Source organism: Canis lupus, chromosome 7 (assembly GCF_048164855.1).
Source record: "Canis lupus baileyi chromosome 7, mCanLup2.hap1, whole genome shotgun sequence".
NCBI classification, from domain to species: Eukaryota; Metazoa; Chordata; class Mammalia; order Carnivora; family Canidae; genus Canis; species Canis lupus.
The window spans coordinates 31,140,168-31,155,335 of NC_132844.1; the positions used below are offsets into that span (position 1 = coordinate 31,140,168).

The following is a 15,168-nucleotide window of genomic DNA, read 5'->3' on the forward strand; positions in this document are numbered from 1 at the left end:
TTAATCAAGCTGGTCATCATTGATTAGTGATATAAAGATTTCCACATGAAAAAGAAATAAAAAGAAATAAAACAGTAAGTTTAAAATAGCACTAAAAATTCAAACCCAAGCCCAGAGAAGAAAATTACTGCATTGATGTATTTAAACAGCCACATTCTGAGATAGAAACATGATGAACTAATCAAATCTACTGTGGTTATATAATTTTCCCCCAATGGTAATACCGGCAACTATAAAAATTCTTACCAACAGATTTTAAAAGCTCGGGAATACATTTAGTACTTATTAAGGATTTTTACAAACAGTTTCAGTGTGTATAGAGTTGATTTATTAAAAGTTGAAAATCCTACAACTTCCAATTAGTCTGTAACATCTGCCTGATATCAGGGAAAATATAAATTTCTTAGCCAAATTTTAATATAAAACTTTCAATAATTGGAGGACAGGATTTAAAAATGAATAATATTAGGAAAGTTGAGTAGAGTAAAATCATGAAAGTTGAATAAATATTGCAGCAACTATGGTAGCAACAGAATTAAAGCATCAAAACAAACTGAACTTAGACCAGCACTTTCAGATAGCTCTATCTCAAAGTGTAGACTACAGGATTGCTGAGGTGTTTTTAAGAAACATATTCGATCACATTGTTCTCAATAAAAACATTCATATATTATATGTAGTAGTAACATTTTATCACTATCTCAATTTTACATTAGGAAGCAAAACTATTTTACTGTCAATAATAAAATTTAAAAGAATTAAGAGTGGAATCTTATTTTCATTTCCATTTTGTATAGTTTTATAATATACATAATTTTAATACTGTAATACTTTAGTGATGTAATTAATGAACAATAAATACATAGTGGGTTCATGAGCAATCAAAAAAGCTAGGATAATAAACACTGTTCTAGTCTTTAATTCTCATTGCTGTTAAGGTTTTTCTCTTAACACACACTTGAATCATGCCTTATGCTTCTTTAAAAATCTGTTAATGGTTCCCCATGGCCTAATGAACAAAATGCAAACTCCTTAGCAAAATATATGAGTGACTGGGTCAAACATTTTTATCCTAATATCTATCTGGCCTTTCCTACTCCCTCAGACATGATTAATTCCCCATATTTCTAAAGCACTTGACCTGTAATTCTAGCACAGCACTCATTTCACTCTGCAGGATTATTAGAAGTTTCTACAGAATAATGAATAAAATACTGGACAGTCATGAAAACTCTGGTTGTACACGGCTCTACTATTGCCTAGCTATGAGACCCAGACTCGGCAGTTTATCTATCTGAGCTTAAATTCCTCTTCTTTAAAATGTAGATAATGACAGAATGTTAGAAATAATATATCCCCATTTTCTACATAAGCTGTCTCCAGCAGTCATTCAATACATACTAGTTGAATCAATATACCAATGAGTAAATGATTCATTTTGAGAGATGGATTTATCTGTAGAATTTGACCCAAAGTGAATTACATTATAATCTTACTTATACCAATCTCTAAGGGATACAGGGATTCTGACTAATCAATAATACAAATTAATAGAGTTACTACATGTTACATAGGAAACTGTAACTTATTTTCAATAAATGAAAATGTGATACAATACTTGTAACTTCATTTAATTACCTTTAATTAATTCTAAGACACATTCAAATTTTGTTGCCTCTTAATATCTAAAGCATTTTTTCTATTTCTCATGATTTTATTTTAGTATTAACAGAAGTTGTCTCCATTTGGTTTTCAAAAATATTCACTTTCTTGAAAGAAGGGGTTTTAAGGGACCTAGAAGTCTCAGGTGGTATAGGACTTCTCTCTAGCTCTACTCAATACACAGCAGAAATCACTATGTGTAAAGTTTAACTTCACCCTTCCCTAGAAATTTGGTTAACCAAGCAATTATAATAAGTATAATTAAATTTCTGAAAACTATGTAATCACAAAGCTTGGTGGATGGTGTAAGGTTCTAGAAATTAATCAGCTCTTTCACAGATGCATACCACAGAAGATCCCACCTGTAGGCCAGGATAATTTGTAAATTCTGGAGAATCTGGCAGCCAAACAGAGCAATAAATAGGAGTTGTTTCTGATATGAGCCATTGTAGCCTTTGTATACACACACTCAGAGAAGAAAGCAATTTTTAACTACACAATTCATTCCAAATGCACACATATGTGGAAATAAGAAAAAATACCCAGTGAGCATATGTGTGATTTAAAGAACAAGTAAAACTTTGAACTCTTGGCTGGGCTCATGTAGATGACTAAAAACAATGTTCATGACATGCCAAGAAGTCAGCTATGTATGTACATTTATGTGTTAAATAAATATAGTGTGATCCATATTTTGAGTTAAGTAAAATTTAAACATATGTCTGTACATGTTCCAGAGGCATTTCTTTAGGTGCATTTCATGGATGTGTTTCAGAGAAAGTGTCACAGAAATTCACATGTGGATGGGGTCAATACAAAAGCAAAAATAATACCTCAGTCCCTATAGAATATTGAATGGTTTTAGTGCCTCTGCTTGAATCCAAGCCAGAAATATCCTGAAATCCTCTGGCTAAAAACATTATTTATAAAATTATTTACTTTGAAATTCTTATTTCTAAAAATGTGATAAGACTCTGGAGAACCCACCAGTGAACTTTACTATCATACTTCAGATCTGAGAGCAATTACACGTAGTTATCCATCATGCAAAATAAAGACAATTCCTGAAACTCATGAATTCTGGAAACAGAAAAAGATGTAGAGAAAGGGAAGTATACATTGAAGCTCTAATAACATTTACAGGCTTGACCTTTCAACTCTCATTTCAGCAGATGGATAGAAAAATCCTTACCATAGAAAAATATTCTCTAAGAACGTTTAGTGTTCAGGTAAATAAGACTTTTTAAAAATCACAATACTAACCTGAGGGAAAACATTCTGACAAATTTCAAATGCAATGAAACTTTTCTACTTTTGAATTTTCAAAAAGATTTTGAGCCTGCTGCTGTTGGAAACCATTTTTGGAAAAATCAAACTCTGTTTATAAGAAAAAATATTTTAAAAATATACAGTGACTACCTCCTGCCTTGCCTGCTACCCACAAAACTATCCTTAAATTAGTAAACTTAATAAATAATGTTTTCCTAAAATTTATATGGATTTAAATACCAAGGTGAATATATCATAAAGTTTACTTTGAAACTTTTAAACTTATTTTCTGTGAATCCATATATTAATTATGTGATAAATCTATCAAAATAAGTTTGGCATACTGGGGTACAGTGGATGAGGTGACAATAGAGCATTATTTAGCATGTCTCATGTTGAAATAATTTATGAAATTGAAAATAGTGTTCTTTTCAGAGTTCATTTTTATTTCTAATATGCATTCTAGGCATATGCTCAAAAGTATACAAAGTCTTATAAACAAGATTCCTTATGCTTCATCTAAAATATTTACTGATGAAATGATATGCTGTCTGAAAGTTTCTTCAAAGTATTCCAGAGATAAAGGTTAAGGTTAGGATGGTTTACAGAAGAAACAAGATTGATGATGGTTAATAATTGTCAAAGTGATATAATAAGCACATGTGGGTATGTTATACCACTCTGTCTTACTTTAAAATGTTATATACTAATTTTTAAAAATATTATGCAGATATTAAATGCAGCATTATTTGTTGAAGAAAAAGAATGGAAACAAGCTAACTATCCATCAATAGAACAGAGCCCTGGCTATTAAAAATATATTACAAACTTATATTACCAAAATAGTACACAGCTCTTAAAAGAAAGACTATATCTATTTGAGCTGGTATGACTATAATAAAGTGGAAGGTGCATAAGTGAGCATAATGTGTTATTTGTGGAAAAGATAGAAAAACTGATATTTATCTTTTGTCAATAGATAAATAGACTTACTAGTTTTCTAGTGTTGTGGTAACAAATTGCCCCAAACTTAATGGCTTAAGACAACATAAATGCATTCTGAGGGTCAGAAAACCAAAATGGGTTTTGCTAGCCTAAAATCAAGGCTTTGGATGGGGTATATTCCTTCTGTATGTGCTAAGAGAGAACTCATTTTCTTACTTTTTCTAGCTTCGAGAGGACACTTTGCATTTCTTGGCTCGTAACTCCTTCCACCATCTTTAAAGCTGGCAGCATAGCATCTTCACATGTTGTCTGACTCTGACTCTCCTACCACCTTATTATAAAATAAGTACTTTTGTGATTTTATTGAGCAGATCTGGATATTCCAGAATAATATCCCCATCTTATAATCCTTAAATTAATCACATCCACAAAGTCCCTTTTCCCATGTAAGGTAGCATATCATTGGGTTTTGGATATTAAGATGTGAATATCTTCGGGAGGGACATTATTCTGTCCATCACAGATATGTTAATATATATCTTTCTAGAGATAATAAAAACTGGTAATATTGGATTTATTGGGGGAGGGAGACTATGGCACTGGTGGTCTGAGATAGGAAAGATTTACTATTTATTGTATATCATTTTGCACTTTGAATTTTTCCCTTGTGTATGCATTATTTTAAAGCACTGTATTTAAAAGGTCACCAAAATAGTAGATCATTTAGATGATTTTTAGGAAGATATAATTTTACCTAACATAGAAATACAAGAGTAAAAAGTTATAGTTTTAAAAAATTGACTTTAATACAAAAAAGAGCCTTTTGAGGTTGAACATTATTTTTTTTTTGATTTTGTTTTAAGTAGGCCTCTCACCCAATGCGGGGCTTGAACTCATCACCCTGAGATCAAGAGTCACATGCTCCACTGACTGAGACAGCCAGGTGCCCCAGATGTTAATTTTAAATATTCCTTAAATTCTGAATTTTGGTAGCCTTTGTCTCCATTTATATTAATATGAATGCAATCTTCTTTAAACATGAATGTACAGTTAGAAAATTTAGCTATAAATTTAAAATATAGTCATGAGGCTAGAATTTACTTCTTCATTACATTACTTATTAGCTTTAATTCATTCAAATGAGCATATTGTTCTCAGAAATACAAAAGAGAGAAAAGTCGAGTAACAACAGAAAGGAATTTATCATGGCCCATCCCAGTTATCACCTCCACTCTCAGGTGCCATGAAGAGATAGATGCCACAGCGTAGGAGAACAGAAATGTGATCTCCTTTTGTGATTAAGAGAACAAAAGTGGCACTAACAGCCATTCTGTTCCGTGAAGATGGATAGTGTATATGAAAACAGGGCAGCTGAGGAAGGATCTTTAAAGGCTTAAAAGTTTAGAGGGAAGAGTCAGAACCAAACCTAAATGGGCCATGAACAACAGTGGATGGGAGGCAACAGTATTGACTGTGGCATGTGCAGTTCGGTTTGCTAAGTTCTAACAGAAAAATGACCATAAGTCATGGACTTTATTTCCCTCCCTGTAGTTCTTAGTACTTTTGTTTTTTACAACCAACAAGAAACTGCAACAATCCAATCCCTTTCCGTTGTTTTACTCCTGTTCCCTAGATGTCAAATGTTACAATGAGAACATCAGTTTTAAAACTTGCTTTGTTTCTGGTTTTGATCATTAATATTCTGCACACCTGCTGCAGGAAACATAAAATGAGATGTTCAGATTCTAATTCTTATAGATGAATTAATGAAGGAGTCAGAAAAAGGTCCTAACTTAGATACCAGATTCATAAAGTTGAACAATGTCATGTCTCATTGTGAGATTAATATCCCAGTTGCAATTCCTCCTGCAACTTCATTCTTAAATCTTATTAAAATATTTTAAGAGGCTTATAAGAGGATAAATATTCATTCATGGATGACTGCCAAATTTGTACTTAATGACAATTTTGCATTCTGTCTCATATGAAGAGGTAAACAAATTGTGTTTACATTTAAAAAAAAAATCGTACCACCACTTCCCTTAAGGAGTATCATGGTAAGATGATTCACAAAATATAAAAACTTTTTTTCAATTAACAATCCATTGCTATTTCTATTTTTGTTTCAATTATTAGCTTTCACTGCTCCCTTTCCTTTTGGTCTCTTACAGACTTTGAGATGACTTGCACTCAAAGCCTGCTGAGAAAGGCAGGCTGGGAAAACCACAGGCATTTCCCACAACCACTACACCCAGAGTGCAGTGGAGTTTGCAGCTATCTGAGCTGTAGGGCCTAATGTGTCTGCTGGCAAACAGGATTCAGTATTTTACCCTTTCTCATCCCTTCTCTCCTGGCACCAGCCATGCTGTGGAATTCCAAAAGTGTCTCATAACACTATTCAATTTTAAATCAGGCTTCATAAATTTCTTTCATAGCTTCATCTACTTTCATCGGCAATTTGTGATTGCCCTTTCAAAACCTTTGACAAATTTCTTCCTCATAGCTGTCCTTGTACAGCAATTTTCACTGACAATGAGATGAAGTCTGTTGAACCTCTGAATGCCAGCCCTTCCACCACATTCTTGTGTCATTACAGTTATAAACTCATCCTCTCAGCACACATTCTCTGCGGGCAGGCAAAGGAAACTAAGACTTCCAAGTGATCTTTATGAGTTGTATGTAAAAGTGATATCCATTATTTGAGCTGTATTTTAACCCAAGCAGGATTTCCATAAAAACTGTGGTCTGCTTTACATTTGGAAGAGGTAGTCAACACTTAATCATACTAACCAGTTCCTGAATAACAGTAGATAAACCAGAGTAAGGACTTGAGAGAACTCACTTTGCAAGCATGACCTGGTAATTAGGTAGGGGCTAGTTTGTACTGATTGTCATCACACAAGCAGCCTGAAAGGTTCTGCACCATCCTTGATGATGTTCTTGTTAAAGGGATGTAGGGAAAGAGGAGATGAGGTCGGAAGAGGCTGATCATCTCCCTCCCTCTCTCCCCATCAGCTTGACCCCAAGGTTCTTGTCACCATCAGTGAGCATCAGTGCTAGTCAGCTTTATTACTGAGTCAAGTTCTCATACTAGGAATAAAGCTAGATAACCCACGATGATGGAATTGACTTTTATTTTGTTTTAAAATCTATTATTGGATTAAGTCTCACTTTTCCCCTTTAGCCTAGCTTTATGCCCACCATTTCCTTGATTCATCAAGATTCATGATACTTTGTTTTCGGGGATGGTGATAACAATAACAAATGTTAATATTAAACTTTTCTATGTAAGTACTTTATTCTTTAATTTAAACTCACAGTTGGGATTTTAATCATCACCATTTTATAGACAATGAACTGAGACTTATAGAAGGGTAGATGTCTAAATTAAAGGCACTCAACCATTTCATAGGGAGTCACTCAAACCCAGGATTTTTATTCCAAAGCCCTCTGCTGCTTTTACTATGTCATAGTAGCTTTCCTTGATGGAAGAAGATGACCCATTCAGGGAGATTCTTATTCACGTAGAATCAGTTTCAATTCTAAATGTGAATCCCTAAAATATACCTCATTAAAAAAAAAAACTTGAATAAAATATACCAATTCAATAGCTCCTAAACATGGGAATAATGTTTTACTAAATGCTAATGTCCATAACTAATGTTGATTTTTAAAATTCTGTTTAAAACATTTGAATGACCTGCCTATGGATTAGAAAACTGTTTTCCTGTGCCTGTAGTATCTATAGCAAAGTCTGCTACATTTGTTCTGAAGACTCCTAATTCCTAAGAAGAATGCATACAGCAGAAAAACAGCTTAATTTTCTTAAAGAACTTAGATATCATACTTGGATTTGCTCACTGAGACATCAGGAAAACTTCACACACACACAAAAAAAAAAAAAACAAGGGAAGAAAATAAATTTATTATTTAATTGTGACATTTTATAAACACTTGGTGACTCAAAACCAATATAAAAAATATACTCTAGAAAACAAAGCAAGAGCTTATGATACTACTATGCTGTTAAGGAAATGGAACAAACATTTATTGAACACATATTATACAGACACTCATAAAATTAACAGAAATTTACAACCCTAACAGATTGAGTGTCTCAATTTCAAAGGAATTGAAGAGCTTTCCACAGGTCTTATAAACTCTTAATGGCAATTATTAATGGCTAATTAATATATAAGTCTAACAGATTAAAAAGTCTCTGATCTTTTTACTGAGTCTTTTCAGCCATCATAATAGTTTTCCTCAAATATCGTTTTCTACTCTGCAAATGAAAAATTAATAATTTCCACAAAGTAGTAGAAATAATTCTTTAGTAAGCACCCCCCTTCTTCTAGCAGGGCCCTGACCATAATCATCACCACTTCCACACCCTACACTTTCCTTCCTGCTGTCTACTGATATCACCAGCATATAGACTCTTTTAGATATGGTCTCCTCAGATTATTACTAGAGTTCTAGTTCCAATAAAATTTCTTTTACTAGCACCATAGCCCATTAAAAACTTGCTTGAGCCAGGTGACAGTCGAATGGTGGGTATTTATGTACTGCAGTCTAACTGAATAGTTGTCTTCTCTAAGTTGGGTTATAACCAGAAATTCCACTGGAGAAAGGGCAAAGCTATTTCAGCCTCTCCTTCACAAACACAGGTATCCTGAGTACAAAAGCCATGGAAGCAGGACCTGAGTTCCCCAAACCATCATTGTCCAAAAACACCAGTGGATCATAGACATGTTGAAGGGTGACTTTTCTACTTTTCTGTTTCTCTCTAGGAGGCCAGATGGTGTTACACATATTTAAGTTTAAATCCCAGGTTCAGCTTTTATCAGCCAGGTGATTGAGATAAGCATTGACTCTTTCTCTCTCTCTCTGAAACCCTATTTTGCTTTCATCTGTAGAATAAGACCACCTACTCTGTGTTGAAGTTTAAGCAAGGTCATGTATGTAGAGCGCCTAGTAAAATACCTGACCCAGAAAAGATATTCAGAAAATATCCAGTCTTCATATCTAAGTTTGCAAATAATGCCATTCACTGACAAAATGTGGCATATTGTCCTATTTTCATGATGCCTATCCTAGTATTGGAAGGCATTCATTTCAAATGATTAATTTACCTTTTTTTTTTTTTAAGATTTTACTTATTTATTCATGAGAGACACACACAGAGAGAGAGAGAGAGGCAGAGACACAGGCAGAGGGAGAAACAGGCTCCATGCAGGGAGCCCAATGTGGGACTCGATCCCTGGTCTCCAGGATCAGGCCCTGGGCTGAAGGTGGTGCTAAACCGTTGAGCCACCCAGAGCTCACCCGGGCTGCCCAATTAGTTTACCTTTAGAAAGGAATGATTAAGTTTTTTCTACTGACCAAGATGACTTATGTTAAGATGCAGAAGTGGAAAGGGAAAAGACAGAGGTCTGGAAGAGAAGACAATGCAGTATTATGACAAGCAAAGTGATGTGGTTAATAGTACTGGCAATAAAAATGATTTGGGCAGTTACAGAATCAGTAAAGGAAGAATCTCCTGCCTGAGCAAATATTCTCTATCTGAAAGATACCTGTGAATTTGTGGATCATATTAAGCCACCATGGATTTCAAAACTGACTAAAGACCTTAAAAACAGAGTAATCACTCAACTTCTGTTATTTTAGTGTGACATCTTATATATGAACTATAATGGAAAAATCCATGTTTTATTATAATATACTTAAAAATGCTAAAGACATCTGTGCCCATTTGCACACAACACAGCAAGAGTAACTATCAGCACATGTACGTCAGCATGGATACAGCAAATGAAGCATGGTATGCAATGAACTGTAAATACCATCCCTCAGATTATACGTTTGCTATTTTTCTGGTCTCTAATAAAGGAAATAAGTGAAGTAATTAAAGCCTATAAGCTTTTCTGGGTAAGTTTTATGCATTAAAGAAGTGGAAAAAATTATCCCTACTATACAATAACTAGGAAAAAAGAAAAAAAAATTCCTAGTGCCAATGGATACTAATGGACCAGGACCCACAAATGTATTCAAGTACACAAGAAAAGACATGAAAGAGTAGAACTCCTTGAGTTCACAAACCAGGATTTCAGCAGGCTTCCCGTGGTGTTCCAGGTCACACAATGCCCATAGAGCACCCACGCTGAAATGGCATTAGGCAACTCCAATACCACATCTGAATGTGCTGAATCCACACAGCTAGACTTCAGGGATTTGAACTATGTTCTAGAAAGTGGTGACATTTCTGGTTGTCAACAACTTTCTTCTTCATAATCCAAACACAGATAAAGTGAACTTTGGAGATGCCCAGGCCAAAGGAAGATCAATTAAGCCTTTAAGTCTAAAAACTAGGGATCTGTCACAGATTCTAATAATTGTGCTGTGATTACCTCTACAGCAGGGAGTATGCTACTGCCAGAAACATAAGCCAAGATAATGCTTCCAGATCCTGGTTTAATCTTCAGTTACCTCATTCACCCACCCTTCACAAACCTTCACCTTGGCAAATTTGGGTAAGTGAATTTGGCACCAAGAATTAGCTTTAAGCCAATCTGTGAAGCTCATGAAGGTTGACTGAAAACACTCTCAACTCTTTTCCATCATCATCTTTTACTTCTATTTTCCATAACCCCCTACAGAGTTTTAACAAGCTTTCTATGTACCCAAGAAAAATCTAACTCTCCTGGGTTTTATTCTGTAAGCAATACGGTAAATTGGTTTAATCAACAACTTGTTTCTAAGAAGTTAATATGTTCAGAGCCCTGGATGCCTGGGTGGCTTAGCATTTGAGCATCTGCCTTTGGCTCAGGGAGTGATCCCAGAGTCTCAGGATCGAGTCCCATGTTGGGCTCCCTGCACGGAGCCTGCTTCTCCCTCTGCCTGTGTCTCTGCCTCTCTCTGTGTGTCTCTCATGAATAAATAAATAAAATCTTTAAAAATATATATGTTCAGAGCCCATTGGAAGCACTAGGAATACAATATTGTTAAGACCTCATCTATCCTATCCTAAATGACTTTAACAGTTAGTTTGGAGGAGAAGATAGACATATGAAACAATTGATGAGAAACAGTAGACAATAAAATGTTAATGTGAGTCATGTCCCATGTGCCAAAGGACTTAAAGAAGTAAGAGATCAGAACAAGACTACAAATTGAAATGATTTTGGGGTGGAGAGGGAGACCATAATTGAACTTTGAAGAATGAGAATTATGTGATATATGGAGAAAGCATTCCAGATGGAAAACAATTAAATCATATAAGAATAAAATAGAAGTTAGTGAATTTGATACTGCACTGCTTAACAAAAATGTGGCTTTTTATTGAAGTTTCATTTCTTCAACTCACACAGACACTAAATAGCTAGAACAATATTTTGCGGGTGAAAAGCTTTGATAATCCTTGAATTTATGCCTTCTTGAGGATTGTCTAGCCCCCCTGTATACATAGGCAAGCACTAGACAGCTCCAAAACCAGAACCCTCTCTGGAAATACTCACCTGGACACCAGAGAAGGTAACATGCCTTTTTAGGATCAGATATGGATCTAAACCTATTTGCTTTTGTTGCTTTATCAAGAGAGAGTGCTTCCTCTTAAACCAATCAACACACCACATACACAATTTTATTTTATATATTTTGTTAAAGATTATTTTTTAGGTATCTTAACAGAGTAAAAAACAAACAAAAAAGCCCTGTGAATACATGACATTTTCACCTGAGAAAAATATTAATGCCTTGCTACACATTAGCCATGTTTATAGGATACTAAACAATAAGTCAAAAAGTGAAAAAATTTAGTCACAATACCTTTTGGCAGCAAATAGAGAAAAAAATGTAAAAATCCAGTTGCTTTTTTGAATTCAGAGCCAATTCAGAGGTTGGCTTATTTTTAAGCTAAACTTAATCAAACAGGTATTTCTGACATGTTAAAAGTCTTTCCACATGCAACTACTGTCGGGACTAAAGAAAGGCATTTTTTTAAGATTATGTATTTGTTTGAGAGATAGTGAGAGAGAGCACAGCAGGGGGAGGAGCAGAGAAAGAGGGAGAAGCAGAGTCCTCATGAGCAGGGAACCTGATGTGGGGCTCTATCCCAGGACCTCGAGATCATGACCTGAGCCAAAGGCAGAAACTTAACAAACTGCGCTACCCAGGTGCCTCCAAAACAAGGCTTTATTATGGGGAATTAGTAAAATGCAGATTCCAGTTCAATAGGTCTGGGATTGGGCCTGAGAGTATGCATGTCTGGAGCATGGTTTTAAAATTTTCCTGCTAATATTCACTTTGCATTTTGTTTTATATTTCAAAATGGGTAGGCTTTACAGGATAAAATCCTAATAATGAATATCCTTTGTCAAAGTACACCTCCCTCAAAATATCTAGTGCATTCTAGTGTATGAGGGAAGCAGAGAAATCCCCTAAGTAGATAATAGCAGAGTAGAGACACCACCTTTAGGTCCAATCCAATTCAATCCCACTGACCTGCTGAACCTCCAGAAAGTACTAGGATAATTACTATGAAAGATTTCACTACTGTCTCCTCCTAGAAGATAAGCTCCATAAGGGCAGAAACTTTCTTGTTTGTGACTTTTTCCCCAGCACAGAAAACACAGCTTCATGTATAGTAGGCACTGAATGCTTGTTAAATGGTTAATGGGATGAATAAATGGAAAGCAAAATTAATGATGCATGCCTCCACTCCCCTAATTTTTCTTTCATATTAGCAATCCTTGGGCCCTTTACTAAAAGACTGTTTAAATCCAATCCTTCCAATAATACCTCATGCAATGGAGGCAGCTCAGGTTCCTTTGGGGGTTTGAAAATCAATAACTTCTCACATGTCTACAAGACAAAGTGAAAACTAGGACACAACCTAGAGTCTGTTTTTCCATGAATATCTTAGCACATTGCTCTGAGCCAGACTCACAGCTCAGTTTTCCTAATGTTTCTTAATTAACTTATGAAAGTACAAAAGCAGGTAAAAGCAAGTTCAATTTATCATGGAATTCAAGATTCACACATAGCTAACATTGAGTGTAACTGTTTTGTCTATCCTTCCTCTATCTATTAGTTGTCATGGTTAGAGTTAACAGGGAGAGAATACACTACTCTTCCTACTTGGGAAAAAAGAGACTTTTAAATAGCTCCTTTAAAAAAAAAAAGATTTTATTTATTTATTCATAAGAGACACAGAGAGAAAGAGGCAGAGACACAGGCAGAGGGAGAAGCAGACTCCATGCTGGGAGCCTGACGTGAGACTGGATCCTGGGTCTCCAGGATCACACCCGCGCTGAAGGCAGCGCTAAACCACTGAGCCACCCAGGCTGCCCTAAATAGCTCCTTCTTAAAACAAAAGAAAGAAGAAAGAAAGAAAGAAAGAAAGAAAGAAAGAAAGAAAGAAAGAAAGAAAGAAAGAAAGAAAGAAAGAAAGAAAGAATAAATAAGTAGCTCTTTTTTTCCCATCATGTTTACACTCTATATATATATATATATATATATATATATATATATCCCAGTTAAAAAATGGACAGAAGACATGAATAAACATTTTTTCAAAGAAGGCATCTAGATGGCTTATAGATGTGAAAAGACACTCAACATCACTTATCATCAAGGAAATACAAATCAAAACTACAATGAGGTATCACCTCACACTGGTCAGAATGGCTAAAATCAGCAACACAGGCGAGAACAGATGTTGGCGAGGATTTGGAAAAAGGGAAGCCTTCTTACACTGTTGATGGGAACACAAACTGTTGCAGCCACTGTGGAAGACAGTACGGAGGTTCCTCAAAAAGTTAAAAAGAGAACTCTTCCATGATCCAACAATTGCACTACTAGGTATTTACCCAAAGGATACAAAAATACTGATTCCAAGGGATATATGCACCTCGATGTTTATAGCAGCTTTATCAACAATAGCCAATATATGGAAAGACCACAAATGTCTATCAACTGACGAATGAATAAATAAGATGTGGTATATATGGAATATGGCTCAGCCATCAAATGGAATCTTGCCATTTGCAACAATGTGGATGGAGTTATAGGGTATTATATTAAGTGAAATAGGTCAGTTGAAGGAAGAAAAATATCATATGATTTCACTTATATGTGAAATTTAAGAAAGAAAACAAATGAACATAGGGGGAAACGAGAGAGAGAAGCAAACCAAGAAACAGATTCTTACTATAAAGAACAAACTGAGGGTTGCTAGAGGGGAGGTGGGTGAAGAAATGGGTTAAATGGGTGATGGGTATTAAGGAGGGTCCTTGTGATGAGCCCTGGGTATTGTATTTAAGTGAGGAATTATTAAATTCTACACCTGAAATGAATATTACAATGTATGTTAACTAACAGGAATTTATTTTTTAAAGATGTTATTTTTTTATTCATGAGATACACAGAGAGAGAGACAGAGACATAGGCAGAGGGGGAAGCAGGCTCCCCTCAGGGAGCCTGATGCAGGACTCAATTCCAGGACCCCAGGATCACTACCTGAGTCAAAGACAGACGCCCAGCCACTGAGTCACTCAGGTGCCCCAACTAACTGGAATTTAAACAAAAACTTGAAATTACAAAAAAATAGAAGAGTCTAAAATCAATGAAGTTAAAATCTAATCATAATCCATTCTGATAGTCCATTAACTGTGTTTACCAACAGTACCACTTGTCAAAAGGGAAGAAAAAAAAAACGAAGGTAATGAATAGTATAGGAACAAGTTTAACTTTCTTTGTTCTTTTTAAAGTATGAATTTCATGACAAGAAAAGTTTTCATTACTGCTCAGCCTTTTAATGCTATGAAATTTTAGAAACAAAGTTTGTATGAGTTTCTCATGATTGATCCCATTGCCTTTTCACTTCCAGCTTTTGGCTACCAAGTGTCCCACAGTGGGATGAAGGGAATTCTCTATGCTGGAAGAAGAGTCTTGTCAGTGCCCGGTGTGGCCTAGCTCCAGCTTCATAAAAGATCATAGGCACATTGAGCCCCATCATCCCTTCATTATATGAAAACACAAAGTGCTTTGCGTTAAACTTTTTTTCTTTTTGCTACAACTCTGAACCGGTAATAAACCCATTTTGAAATATTTAGCCAACTTTAAAAAGTTATTTTTCATTTCTTCTTACCCCATATTTCTGCTTAGGAAAAGTGAAAGCTAGAAAGAGATTTGAGAATTTCTTCCAACAGCTATGTCTGACCCAGTAAAAAGCAGGAATGAAATATACAGAATGATACAAATGTTTCCTCCAACTTAATATCATCTCTGTTATTA

At 35.1% G+C, this 15,168-nt stretch overlaps 1 long non-coding RNA gene across 4 annotated transcripts in view; it reads right to left on the reverse strand.

The window, feature by feature from the left end:
- LOC140636720 (uncharacterized) overlaps positions 1 to 15,168 on the reverse strand; it is a 484,700-nt gene that overhangs the window by 365,148 nt on the left and 104,384 nt on the right. The window lies entirely within an intron of this gene.